The sequence below is a fragment of the Nelumbo lutea genome, chromosome 1 (genome assembly GCF_056320005.1).
Source record: "Nelumbo lutea isolate HS-2025 chromosome 1, American lotus-T2T, whole genome shotgun sequence".
In the NCBI taxonomy this organism is placed as follows: Eukaryota; Viridiplantae; Streptophyta; class Magnoliopsida; order Proteales; family Nelumbonaceae; genus Nelumbo; species Nelumbo lutea.
Window position 1 is genome coordinate 4,741,552 of NC_142684.1, and position 13,426 is coordinate 4,754,977.

At 40.3% G+C, this 13,426-nt stretch overlaps 1 protein-coding gene across 7 annotated transcripts in view; it reads left to right on the plus strand.

Annotated features, from left to right (window-relative positions):
- LOC148873269 (protein FAR1-RELATED SEQUENCE 12-like) overlaps positions 1–13,426 on the plus strand; it is a 44,281-nt gene that overhangs the window by 17,874 nt on the left and 12,981 nt on the right. For 3 of the 7 annotated variants that reach the window (XR_016099437.1, XR_016099438.1, XR_016099441.1), the window contains exon 3: positions 9,883–10,005. The exons of the other annotated variants lie outside the window; for them this stretch is intronic. The gene's annotated coding sequence lies outside the window, so the exon portion shown is untranslated. The remainder of the gene's footprint in view (positions 1–9,882; positions 10,006–13,426) is intronic. 7 annotated transcript variants of the gene reach the window in all.

The following is a 13,426-nucleotide window of genomic DNA, read 5'->3' on the forward strand; positions in this document are numbered from 1 at the left end:
CTTGCAAGCAGGGGGAGAGGAGTCTCTCGATGTACTATTCTGATTTGACATCAACATTGGAAAGAATTTGATCACTATCAGAATGTGAATTGGAAGTGTGATGAAGATGCAAAGGCCTATAAGTCACTTGTATCACAACAACGAGTGTTTGCCTTCCTCCTAGGGCTGAGTTCGTCATATGAGTCCATCAGGGTACTGATCTTGGGTAGTAAAGACTTGCCATCAGTCTAGGAGGTGTATGCCTTGGTGTAGTCAGAAGAAAGCAGAAGAATTGTTATGAATGGTGTAGAAGGGGAGTCAATTGCCCTAGCTGTCCGAGGAAATTCAGATACAAATGCCGGAGGTGGCTTTAAAAGGGGTGACACTCAGAAAAAATCAGAAGATAAAAGCAAGCTTTGGTGCATTCACTGCTAGAAGACACGACACACGAAGATACATGCTGGGATCTCCATGGAAAATCTAAATGGGCATAGGATTTGGGTAAGAAGTCAGCACCGGATCAGGGCAAGAAACCAGGCTAGCAGAATAAAAAAAGGTATAACGTAGCCAATATGGCATCAACAAAGACTAGTCCTTCCGTAACTCAGGAGAGACATCCCGGTTCTGACCCTAAGGAAGATATTATCAACTCCTTCCGTGAACATTTGGAATTGTATGGTAAGACTCTTCGCCAGGTGGATTTTGGGCCTACTCCTACATCATTTGCGTCTACATCAGGTAATGACATCAGGTAATGTCATCTCATACTACTGATTCTCCTTGGATTATTGACTCCGGAGCCTCAAATCACATGACCGATAAGTCAAATTTTTTTCAGACATATAACCTTCTCTCTGGGAGAGAAAAGGTAAGACTGGTTGATGATTCTTTTTCTACCATAGCTGGCCGAGGCACCATACCTCTCCCACTTGGCCTTACTCTTCCTAATGTCCTGCACGTTCCGAAATTACCTATTAATTTGTTGTCCATTAGTAGTCTTACTCTTTGAACTGTTCAGTCACTTTTTTTCCGTCTTCATGTGTGTTTCAGGATTTGACCTCAGGGAAGATGATTGGTAGAGGAAGCATGGTGGATGGTCTCTACGTGATCTCACGAAGTTCTTTGCTTCGAGTGGGTCACTTCAGCGAAGCTCTTGTGCCAGGACACCCCAACAAAATGGTGTGGCTGAACGAAAAAACCGTCACCTTCTCGAAGTTGCTTGTGACTTGCTGATTCATATGAATGTGCCAAAACAGTTCTGGATGGATGCAGTATTGTGTGCGACATATATCATCAATCGTATGCCCTCTCGGCTACTAGAGTATAAGGCCCCACATCAGCTTTCATTCCCTACAGCCCCGTTATCTACCATTCCAATGCGTGTTTTTGGGTGTTGTTGTTTTGTCCACAACCTGTCACCAACTCGTGGTAAACTTGACCCTTGGGCTATTCCTTATGTTTTTCTTGGTTACCCTTCATCTCAAAAGGGGTATCGTTGCTATGATCCCATTGCCTGCAAGTACTATGTTTCCACTGATGTCTCATTCTTTGAGAGTCAACCGTTTTTCTCGGTTTCTCCTCAGGGGGAGAGTAAGATTGAGGAGAAACAGGCGACGACTCAGATTCAACTACCTCCTTTACCCGATCCTCCTCCGTTCTGGGTTTTTCATCGTCGCCATAAGAGCCAGCAGAGTTCAAGAGCCGTGGAGCCGGACACTATGCAACCAACATCATTGGATTCACCCGAGGCAGATTTGTCTCATCAGCCAGGTACACTTGCTCCCATTGCTCCTTTAAACGTTGATTTCCCTATCACCAATGATCTTAATATTCCTATTGCTAAGAGAAAGGGTGTTAGATCTTGTACCACTAATCATCCTATCTCTAATTTTGTGTCCTATGAGCATGTTTCACCTTCGTACCGTGCCTTTCTCTCTTCTGTGGATAGTGTCCCCGTTCCTAAGACCATGGCAGAAGCTGTCAAAACCTGAATGGGCAGATGCAATGAAAGAAGAAATTGATGCCTTACACAAAAACGGTACTTGGGAGTTGGTAGATCTTCCTGAAGGGAAGGAACCAGTGGGGTGCAAGTGGGTGTTCACAGTGAAACACAAAGCAGATGGAACTGTTGAAAGGTACAAGGCTAGACTGGTAGCGAGAGGCTTCACATAGGTATATGGAGTGGACTATGCAAAGACTTTTGCTCCAGTAGCAAAGATGAACCCTATCCGGATTCTCCTTTCCTTGGCAGCAAATCTTGACTGGGATCTTCACCAATTGGACATCAAGAATGCCTTCTTGAATGGTGACTTGGAAGAGGAAGTGTACATGACCCAACCCCCAGGATTCTGTGCCAAAGGCAGTGAACAAAAGGTGTGCAGGTTAAAAAAAATCCCTATATGGGTTGAAACAATCACCTTGGGCTTGGTTTAGTAAGTTACATTTAGCAGTCCAACAGATGGGATTCAAACAATGCCAGTCAGATCATACCCTGTTTGTGAAAAGAGGTGAAGGTAAAATTGCAGCTCTTGTTGTGTATGTGGATGACATAGTGATCATAGGAGATTGGGAGGCTGAAATCCAGAGACTAAAAATTCTTAGCCACTAAATTTGAGGTGAAGGATCTAGGCCCCTTATGATACTTTCTTGGAATTGAAGTTGCCCGCTCTCACAGGGGCATCTTTATTTCCCAATGGAAGTATGTACTAGATCTACTAGAAGATATAGGCAAGTTGGGGGTAAAACCATTTGATTCACCTATGGAACCTAATCACCATCTGGGAGACAGTCAGGGAGAGTTTTTGAAAGATGTAAAGATGTTCCAGAGACTCGTGGGGAGAATTTTGTATTTGCCTATGACCAGGCCTGGTATTGCCTATGCAGTGGGTGTCCTTAGTCAATTCATGCACAGCCCAAGGACAACTCACTTTGAGGCTGCAGAGAGGATCTTGAGATATCTCAAGAAGTTTCCTGGAGCTGGTTTGTTGTTCCAGGAACACAGTCACTTAAAAGTGGAAGTATATACTGATGCAGATTGGGCAGGAGTAGTCAATGACCGAAAGTCTACCAATGGGTATTGTGCCTTTGTAGGAGGAAACCTTGTCACATGGAGAAGCAAAAAACAAAGTGTTGTGGCTAGATCCAGTGCTGAAGCAGAGTATAGAGCGATGGCTCATGGGGTTGCGGAAATCATGTGGATAAGAAATCTGTTAGGTGAATTGGGTTTCATAGTAAGCAATCCTACGTCACTCTACTGTGACAATAAAGCTGCCATCAATATTGCTGCTAATCCAGTTCTACATGACAGGACGAAACACATTGAAGTGGACAAGCATTTTATCAGAGAGAAACTTGAAAGTGGAGAAGTGTGTACACCATATGTCAACTCGAAAGAGCAACTTGCAGATAGCTTCACCAAAGGTCTTCATCATGTGCGGCACAAAGATTTGTGTGACAAGTTGGGCATGATTGACATCTATGCTCCAACTTGAGGGGGAGTGTTAGAATAATGTTAAAATAACTTAGTTGCAGATGTTAGGGCCTGTTTGGCTAATTAAAGTGTTTTTTTTATTTCGTTTTTTATTTCTATTATTGTACTCAGGGGCACAAGGGTCTTTTCCCTTGTTATTTCTGTCGCCCTATATATAGTAAAATAAAGACTGGCGCCACCAGTACTGTTACATTGCAAAACCTTCTCTCTTCTCTCCTCTCTTATTTTCTCTTCTTCTCTTCTCTTCTCTTCCTCTTATCTCTGACCGGCCACACTGTCAAGAGAGGTCAAGTACATACTTCTGCTGACATATAGATTCCCTCTCTTGACCTAGCAACTTCAATCCCAAGAAAATATCTCAAATGGCCCAAGTCTTTGATCTCAAATTTAGAAGCTAAAAACTCCTTTAGTCTTTTGATCTCTTCCAAGTCATTCCTAGTAGTCACCATATCATCCACATAAACAATGAGTGTTGCAAGTTTGTTGTTTTGTCTCCTTATGAACAAGGTATGGTCTGCACCACTCTGAGTGTACCCCACTTTCTTCATGGCCCCACAAAGCCTCTCAAACCATGCACGAGGAGACTGCTTTAGGCCATATAATGCTTTCATCAGTTTACACACCTTTCTATCAAAGTCGTAGCCTGGTGGAGGGTCCATAAATACCTCTTCATGAAGATCACCATTTAGGAAGGCATTCTTCACGTCCAGCTGATGGAGTTCCCATGAAAAATTTGCTTCTAATGACAGTAAAACCCGAATTGTGTTGAGCTTCGTTACTGGAGCAAAGGTTTCTTTATAGTCAACCCCTTCTTTTTGAGTAAAACCCCTTTGCCACAAGTCGTGCCTTGTACCTTTCAATGGACCCGTCCTCCTATGCTTTACAGTGAACACCCACTTGCACCCGACAATGCTCTTCCCTTCTGGCATATTCACTAATTCCCAAGTCCTTGCTTTCATTAAAGCTTTCATCTCTTCATTCATAGCTTTTTTCCACCTTGGGTCAGACACAACCTCTGAGTACCTAGAAGCAACATGTACAGAGGAAAGAGCAGAGACAAAGGAATGATAGCATGGAGATAAACGTGAGTAAGAAACAAAATCAGCAATGGGGTGCCGAGTAGTACAAGAACGGATAGACTTACGAAGAGCAATAGGAAGATCCAAATCAAAAGTATGTGTGTTGGGATTACCTTGGATTGCAGAGACAGATTGATCTGAGTCCAACTGTTTGCTGTCATGAGTTTGAGGGCCCTTTTTTCTTCTGTTGTAGGTGATTCTTATATCTTTCTATTGCCTACTAGAGCCCTTAGGAACATCTGTGGTATCAAGAGAGGTAGCAGGCACAGTGGGAGCCTCACTAGGTTCACCCGGGATGCCACAACTAGGAGGAGTAGAAGGAGAGGATGGAAGGCCCGAGGCAGATAGAGGAACAAAAAAGAAAGGAGAATAAGAATCCTCTTCCATCTCACTAGTCTCCCCCTGAAGAGGATTCTGGGAAGACTGAAAGTAAGGTTGAGACTCAAAAAAGACCACATCTCTGGTGACATACTTTCTCTTGGTGACAGGATCATAACACTTGTAACCCTTTTGTGTAGGAGAGTACCCCAAAAAATTTCCTTTCGTAGCCCTAGGATCCAGCTTGGTCTTCTTTGGATCCTTTATATGTATAAAACATACACAACCAAAGACCCTAGGAGGAAGAGGAAAGTCTGGAAGGGTAGGACACAGAACAGAGAAAGGGGTTTTCATACCCAACACCTTAGATGGCATCTGATTTATCAGATATGGTGCAGTAAGTATTACTTGAGACCACTAGTGCTTGGGAACCTTGTGTTGGAATAGTAAGGCTCGAGCTGTCTCTAATAAATGTCTATTCTTGTGCTCAGCAACCCCATTCTGTTAAGGGGTATTAGCACAAGATGATTGATGTAGCATGCCAACATCTTCCATGAGCAAGTTCAAGGATTTTTCAAAATATTCAGCAGCATTATCTGACCGGAATTGCTTAATCTTCTTGTCAAATTGTGTTTCAATCATTTGCAAAATGCCATAGTTATCCGTGGCACTTCATCTTGTCTTTTTAACAGGTAGATCCATGTGCATCGAGAGTAGTGGTCAATAAAACTGATAAAGTAACGAAAGCCATCAATAGAAACAATAGGTGAAGGGTCCCAAACATCTGAATAAACCAAATCAAAAGGAGCTTGAATTTCATTACTGGAAACTGGATAAACAGATCTACATTGTTTTGACAGTTGGCATACTTCATAGACTAAACTCTGACTTGAAATGCCCTTAAACAATTAGGGAAACAACACTTCCAATGAAGAAAAAGGTAAATGAACTAGCCTAGCATGCCACAGATGCAACCTAGCTATTGACTCCACATTCTCCGGACCACTAGCAGCAAATGCTTGTAAGGCTGAACCAATGTCTGCATCAAAATAGTAGAGGCCTCCATACTCATGACCGCTCCCAATCGTTCTCCTCGTCAATCTGTCCTAAAAGACACAATGAGTAGGAAAAAAGGTTATGCTACAGTTCAAATTTTTGGTAAGTTTTGAAACAGACAAAAGATTTGAGGTAAGACTAGGAACATGCAGAACTGATTTAAGAGAGAGGTCCTTGCTTAGGTCAACCACCCCTTTGCCAGAGATGGTGGAGGAAGACCCGTCAACAACTCTCATCTTATCCTGACCAGACAACAAGTGATATGAAGAGAATAAGGAGGACATATGTGTCATGTGGTCAGTTGCAATGGAATCAATAACCCAAGAAGTAGAGTCAATAGGACTAGTTGCATTGAAGGCAGAGACTATACCTGATCTGGCAAGAGAGGTGGAAGCAAAAGAGTTACTCCTTAGATGGGATAAAGCCCGGCTAAGGACCTCTACCTCACCAGCAGTGAAGCCCAAGGTACCGGCTCCGGAGGAATTAGCAACCTGCCCCATGGAAGAAGCCACTGTTGGTATACTCTGTGAGCTATCACCATTGTTACTAGTGACAAGGTTCCCACTTGCCGCTTGACCCTTCTGTTGCTTCTTGTCTTTTCTCAATGCAGCTGGCTTCAGGTGAGGATACAGGACCCAACACTTTTCTTTTACATGTCTTTCACCTCCACAATGAGTGCACTTAAGATGCCTTTTGTCTGGATATCTGTTCCCCTTTTGATTTGTAGAAATCAGGGCTGAATGTTCTACAGATTGTTCAGCTGGTTGCATCTGAGTGTCAACTTGCATCTCCTTGCTCCTGACCTCTTCATTCCTTACCGGATAATAAACATGATGTAACTCGGGCATTTCATCTCTTCCAAGAATTTGTGACCTTATGCCCTCATACACTAGGTCCAGGCCAGCCAATAACTTAAAGGCTCTGCTCTCTTCAATCTGCTTATCATGTCTCTCCTTGTCCCTGGCATTCTCCCGATCCAGAATCAAGTGATGATCAAGTTCTTCCCACAGTCCTTCCAGAGTTGCAAAATATGTTGCAACTGTCATATCCCCTTGCCTTAAAGCAGCAATGTCTTGGTTCAACCTGTAAATTCTAGCATTGTTTTTCTTCTATCCATAGGTTTTTGACACTTTTTCCCAAATCTTAGTTGCTGTGGGAAAGTGTTGAACAGTCCTGGAAACTCGTGGAGTCATAGACGCAAGCAGCCAGGACATAACTGTGGTATTCTCCTTGCGCCACACTGCATACTTCACACTGCCAACTTCGGGTTCCTTCTTCTTCCCATCTAAATAACTTGTGAGTTCACAGGAAGTAATAAAAAACATTGCAGAAACGGACCACTCCCTGAAGTTGTATTCATCCTGCAACACACTTGTAATCTGCAAGCTGTGCAGATTTGGGTTCTCCAGATTTGAAGATCTCCCACCAGGTCTGTTATTCCTAGAAGAGACCTCTCCGGATATTGAAGACATCTTGGTTGCAGATTTTGTGTAGATAACACTGTTTCGGACTAGCCGAAGTAGTCACAGTTCTGAACTGGACCAGTTACAGCAGCAAGAAGAATTCTGTGAGCTAGTAACCGACCTGAAACTGAGAGCTCTCCACCACTGCACTATGCAGACTTCTCTTGGGCTTCAACTTCTGCTACTGTAGAAAGTGCTCACCCCTACGACCAATACTAGGACTGCTGAAATCAGTCCTTAACCTAGGTCTGTCCTATACAAACCTCTCTTAGCAGCCGAATGGCTACTAACTACTAGAAGCAGTCTAGCAGGACATCAACTTCTGGGTCTTACTTCCCTTGTGCCCTACAACCAAGGGAAACCCTAGGTTCGAACCTTGTTCTATTCTACGGCAACCCTAGGGTTTCTCTGCAGCAACCAGGATAAAAAAAAAAAAGAGAGAAAGAAAGCAAGAGAGAAGAGTTGGCGTCGGCTGTAACCAGAAGATCACTCAATGCTCTGATACCATGTTTGCTGACAGGTTGTAGCTGAAGTAGTAGAAGAGAGGTGAAGGCAAACAAGTGCTGAGAATGTCGAACTGAGTAACCCAATCGACAGTACTATTATTTATAGTAGATTACAATACAGTGTTACATGAAATGTCTGGAATGCCCCTGATTAGTGATGGGACACCCAGACTGCTTAAAACACTAAACAGACTTAGGCCCAATAACAAAGGCCCAGTACCTAACAGCTTAAAACCCAATACTAACTAACATGTACACTTATCAGCCAAACCAACAATACATAAAAACAGTCAACTTAACACCCTACACCGTCTTTTTCTTCCCTCATCATTTGTTTTCTTCCCTCTGCAATCAACCTCTGCTCTGGAGGATGAGATTTTAAATTTTATGCAGAAATCCAACAAAACAAGAAACCCCCAAATAAACTCTGGTTTGCAATGAGGAGACCAAGAGAAGCAAGTTGTCGTTTTCTCTAATGAATCAAGAAAGCAAAAGAGATGTACTTTACTGTGATGATTTGCTACGTCTTCTAGGAGGTAGCTCATCCTTGATTCATCAGTGAAGACAACTTGCTTCGCTTGTGTGATGTGCTTCATTGGCAAAAGCAATTTGCTTCAGGATGTCCACTTGATGCGAGGAAACCTTTTCAGATTCACTATCGCACCGCTTCTCACCACTTGATGCAGGTAGTACAGTCTGGTGTTGGAGAGGAATTGGAGAAGTAAGGAGAGAGGGAGAAGAGAAAGATGCTGGGAAGGGTCACCGCTGCTTCCAGAGGTTGCAATGGTGACAGTGAGGTTTCAAACCAAACATAAACAGGAGAAGGGGATGATTGGTTGAAGAAGAAAATAGAGGAAAGATTGCAGGAAGATGATTTCAACGATTGAAAAGCCAAAATGGGAAGAGGTTGATCCTTCTTACTACCGTTTGTGAGACTGTGGCTGTCGTCGAGAGGTTAAGGATGATGAACAGGGATTTTGGTGATTTGATTTTGATGGGAGTGAGGAAGAGAGAGGGAGAATGAAAGAAGAGTGGCCAGAGGAAGGAGAAGAGATCAGGGACCCAGTTGTCACCACCTCTTTGTCGGTATTGAGAGGAAGATGATGAACAGTACAATCTGGTATTCTATCTCGGTTTCTGATTTTGTTCTTAGATGCCTTTGAGAGTAGTTAATTATGTGGAGAAGAAGACCAAGAGAAAATAAAAGAAAATTCAGTTATTTATTTGCATATTATGTTTTGAAGTGTCATGTATGCTTCTTTCTACACTACGGTGTTGGTTTATTTGCAGAGAGGACCAATAGAGAGGAGGATGTCGATTAATTTTATAAAATTATTCTTTTTTATATAATTTAATTACATCTTGTATGACTTCATAATATTTTTCATAATATTATAATATTTTAGTCATTTTCACTTATTATTATTTAAATAACAATTTGAAGGATAAATTTGTAAAATGCATTTTTTTCAGACATCACAACATTCAGATTACTGAACAATTCCACTATATTCAGACATCTGCAAAAGTATTAAAACAAAATTTACCACAGATTGCTTTCAGAGCCTTTTCAGATTTTTTTTTTTTTTTTTGCTTTTCAGACTTCAGACTTCAGATTACGGAACACCACCATAGTCAAGATGGAAGTAATACAAGTATTTAGGAGTTCCATGACATGGGTCAATAAATGTTGAGGCTAATACTGCATTCATAGCTTTGATTCCTAAGAAGGTTGGCTTGGATCAACCTAAGTTTTTTTTTAAGGCCTATTAGTTTAGAGGGATGCCTATACAAGATTATAGAGAAAGTCCTTTCTTTGAGATTAAAAGAAGCCATCCAGAAATTGGTCACCCGATTTCAAGGTGCTATTATTCAGGATAGACAAATCATCATCTATGCCTTAATGCCAATGACTGTGTTGAGGGTGGAAAGAATGGGTGTGCAAACTTGATCTAGAAAAGGCTTATGACCATGTTTGATCTTTTTTGAAGGAGGCAATGAGGCACTATAGTCCAGATGGAGGAAGTAGATTTGGAGAAGGGGGTTTTTGAGGACTTGCTGTTTTTCAATGGAGTGGCACGTGACTTTTTCAACCAAGAAAGGGTTTTAGACAGGTAGATTCATTTTCTCATTTCTTTGTCTTTGTTGCAGGTGTTTGCTGGTAGGATGAGTATTAAAGGTGAAGTGGTAGGGCTATTTAATGGATAAGATGTGGTGAGAGAGGGAACTAAACTTAAACATATGTAGTTTGCTAATGATACATTGTTGTTTTGTACTTTTGTGATGGTATTGGAAGTAAGGGATTGGAAAATCTGCATTATTGATAAATGCTTTGAGAAGGTCTCAGATTTGAAACTTATTCTTGAAAAGAGTTGTGTTTCTAGAATTAATATGAAAGAGATGCCCTGACACTAGACGTTCTACTATGGGGTGGTATGTCTTCATGGGTGATTCCTTCATTTCCTGGAAGTGCAAGGAACAACAAATAATATCCAAGATCTATAGACGTGGAGTATAGAGCTATTTCATTTGTCTGTAGTGAGATTTTTTGGCTACAATCTCTCTTTGATGATCTTGGTGTTCATCTCCCTACCCCTATTCCTCTTTATGCCAACAACAACAGTGCTATCAAGATTGCCTCGAATCCAGTTTTTTACAAGATAGCTAAATATATTGAATTGTATTGTCACTTTATCAAAAGACCTATTTCTTGCTGGTTCTATTTCACTTCCTCGTGCGGCCTCAGATATGCAGATTGCTGACATTTTTATCAAGGCTATGACGAGAGCAAGACATCTCTTTCTTGTGAGCAAATTGATGCTTATGACTTTGCATTAGTTTGAGGGGGAGTATGGAGAGTATTGATGTATTCAATTATAATAGCCCCTGCTGCATTGTATTTTATTCTTTTATTTTTTTTCCTCTTTAAGCCCTATGAGGGCTTTCTTGCAATTATATACAATATAATAAAGGCTCTTTGGGGTGGGGGTTGATTCATTCATTTTGACACCCTTGAAACCTTGTGTTAGACTCTCTTTGGTTTAGCTTGTTGTTACACACTGTACCCTAACCCAAGTGTAGTGTTAAGTGGGCAAGGATTTGTTAGGATGGTCCTTGTAAGTGACTTGCCACAACAATGCTTAGTTGTGGTGTCAAATAGGCAAGGGTGGTTCCTGCATCCCTCTGGATGGAAGCGGGTAAAAAAGCTAGTCCAAGAAACACTACTTCGTTTATCCACTTGGAATGGACGAACATTAATAAGAAAAATTATGGAAATATGGAATTAATAGACTACAAATTAATAGCCACAACAATGCTTATTCTAGCCATGTTCTCAGGCCTTATTGGGGAAGGAGACTCTCTTAGGGCTGAGATCCTTGCGGCCTTGGAAGGTGCCCAAAGAGCAAGGAAGTTGAACATCAGAAGACTGGTTATTGAGGGTGACTTGGAGGTGGTGGTGGGATGGCTTAGGGACAACTCAGGTATATGGAATTACAGCAATGAAAAAAAAAAAAAAACTTAAGTGGCTGACTAGGGACATTGAGGTTAAATACAGTTGGTAAAGAGAACTGCTAATTCACTTGCCAATGGGCTAGCCAAGCAAGGAGTGGATTTTCTTTTTTATGCTGTTGGGGGAGTTAAGATAGTTTACCTCCCCTTCTTTTGCAATTAAAGCTTCACTGTGTTAATAATTTTTTTTTTTGATAAATGTTAATAAAATTTTCCGTTATTGATAAAAAAATTATGGTATATGGGAGAAGTAAATAATAGAAATGGTGTAGTGATAATAGTGGATAAAGATTTAAAAAATGAAATTGAAAATGTTAAAAATTTTGGGGATATAATAATTATAATTAGACTTGTTTTAGGTGAGAAAATTATTAACACGATTAGTGTTTATGCACCTTAAGTGAGTCTAAAAGAAAACATTAAAATACAATTTTGGGAAAACTTAGAAGGTTAATCTAAGAAGTTCCAAACGAAGATAAGATTTTTATAGGAGGAGACTTAGATGAGCATGTAGGGAAAAGAAGTGTAGGATATGATATGGTGCATAAAGCATTTGGGTTTGTGGAGAGGAATGAATCAGGAGGTACAATATAGATTTTGCAATAGCTTATGATATGACAGTTTTAAACACCTTTTCCAAAAGAATGACGGACAATAATATTTAAAAGTGGGTTAAGCATAAGCCAAATAGATTTTTTCTTTATGAGGAGAACATAACGAATGATGTGTAAAGATTAAAGTTATTTTGGGAGAAAGCTTAACAACACAACATATATTAGTGGTGGTAGATGTGCACATTAGGAAATGGAAGAGAAATAGGGGTGCTCAAGTATTAGGTGGGAAAACCTAAAAGGAGAAAATCTAGCTCAATTTATAAATAGATTGATAATAGAAGGGAGTCGTAATCTAAATGGAAAGATGAATGGTATTTGGCTTAAAATGGCAAACAATATAAAGAAAGTAGCAAATGATGTCTTAAGAGAAAATAAGGCGAGTGGCAAAATATAATTAGATTAAAACAAGCATGTTACAAAGAATAGCGAAAAGCTAGAAATGTAGAAAACTAGGAAAAATATAAAATCATAAGCAAGGAAGTTAAAGAGAAAGTGAATGAAGTTAAATGTAAGGCTTATGATGAGCTTTACCGTAAATTAGTCACTAAAGAGGGAGAAAAAGAAATGTGTAAACTAGCACAATTGAGAAAGAAAAGGCAAAGATTTAAACCATGATAGGTGCATTAAAGATGAAGATCAAAGAGTCTTGGTAAAAGATGAGGAAATTAAACAAAAATGGAAAAACTATTTTGAAATATCATTAAATGATCAACAGGGAGAGGATGATAGTGGAAGAGAATCTAGCAATATTGGTAGTGTTAAAAATAATACTTACCTTCATAGAGTTAGACCTACTAAAGTAAAAGATGCACTAAATAAGATGGAAAGGGAAAGGCATTGGAACCTGATGAGATTTCAATAGAAGTATGGAAAGGTATGGGAGAGGTAGGCTTGTTATGGTTAATCAAGCTATTTAATAAGATAGTGAAAGAAAAGAAGATGCCTAATGGTTGGAAAAACAACAGTTTGGTGCCTATATTAAAGAACAGAGGTCATATACAAGGTTATGAACCACACTATGAAGCATTGGGAGAGAATAATTGAACAAAGATTATAACTTAAAACAAGTATATCAGAGAACCAATTTGGCTTTATACCAAGGAGATCAACCATGGAAGCTATATTTCTTTTGAGACAATTGATAGAAAAGTTTAGAGAGAAGAAGAAAGATCTTCATATTAGTGTTCATTGATCTAGAAAAGTTATATGATAAAGTTCTTAGAAAGATAATATGGTGGGCCTTGGAGAAGAAAAGGGGTTCGAAATAGGTATATGGGCCATAGTTTTTAAGGTGTCTAGGTGATTCTGGGTGACATTGGGACACCTAGTTGCCTAGGCCACGCAGCTTAACCCCAATCACTTTAAGCAAAGCGTCAATTCTGTTAGAGAGTACTCCACCCAGGTTGAATGG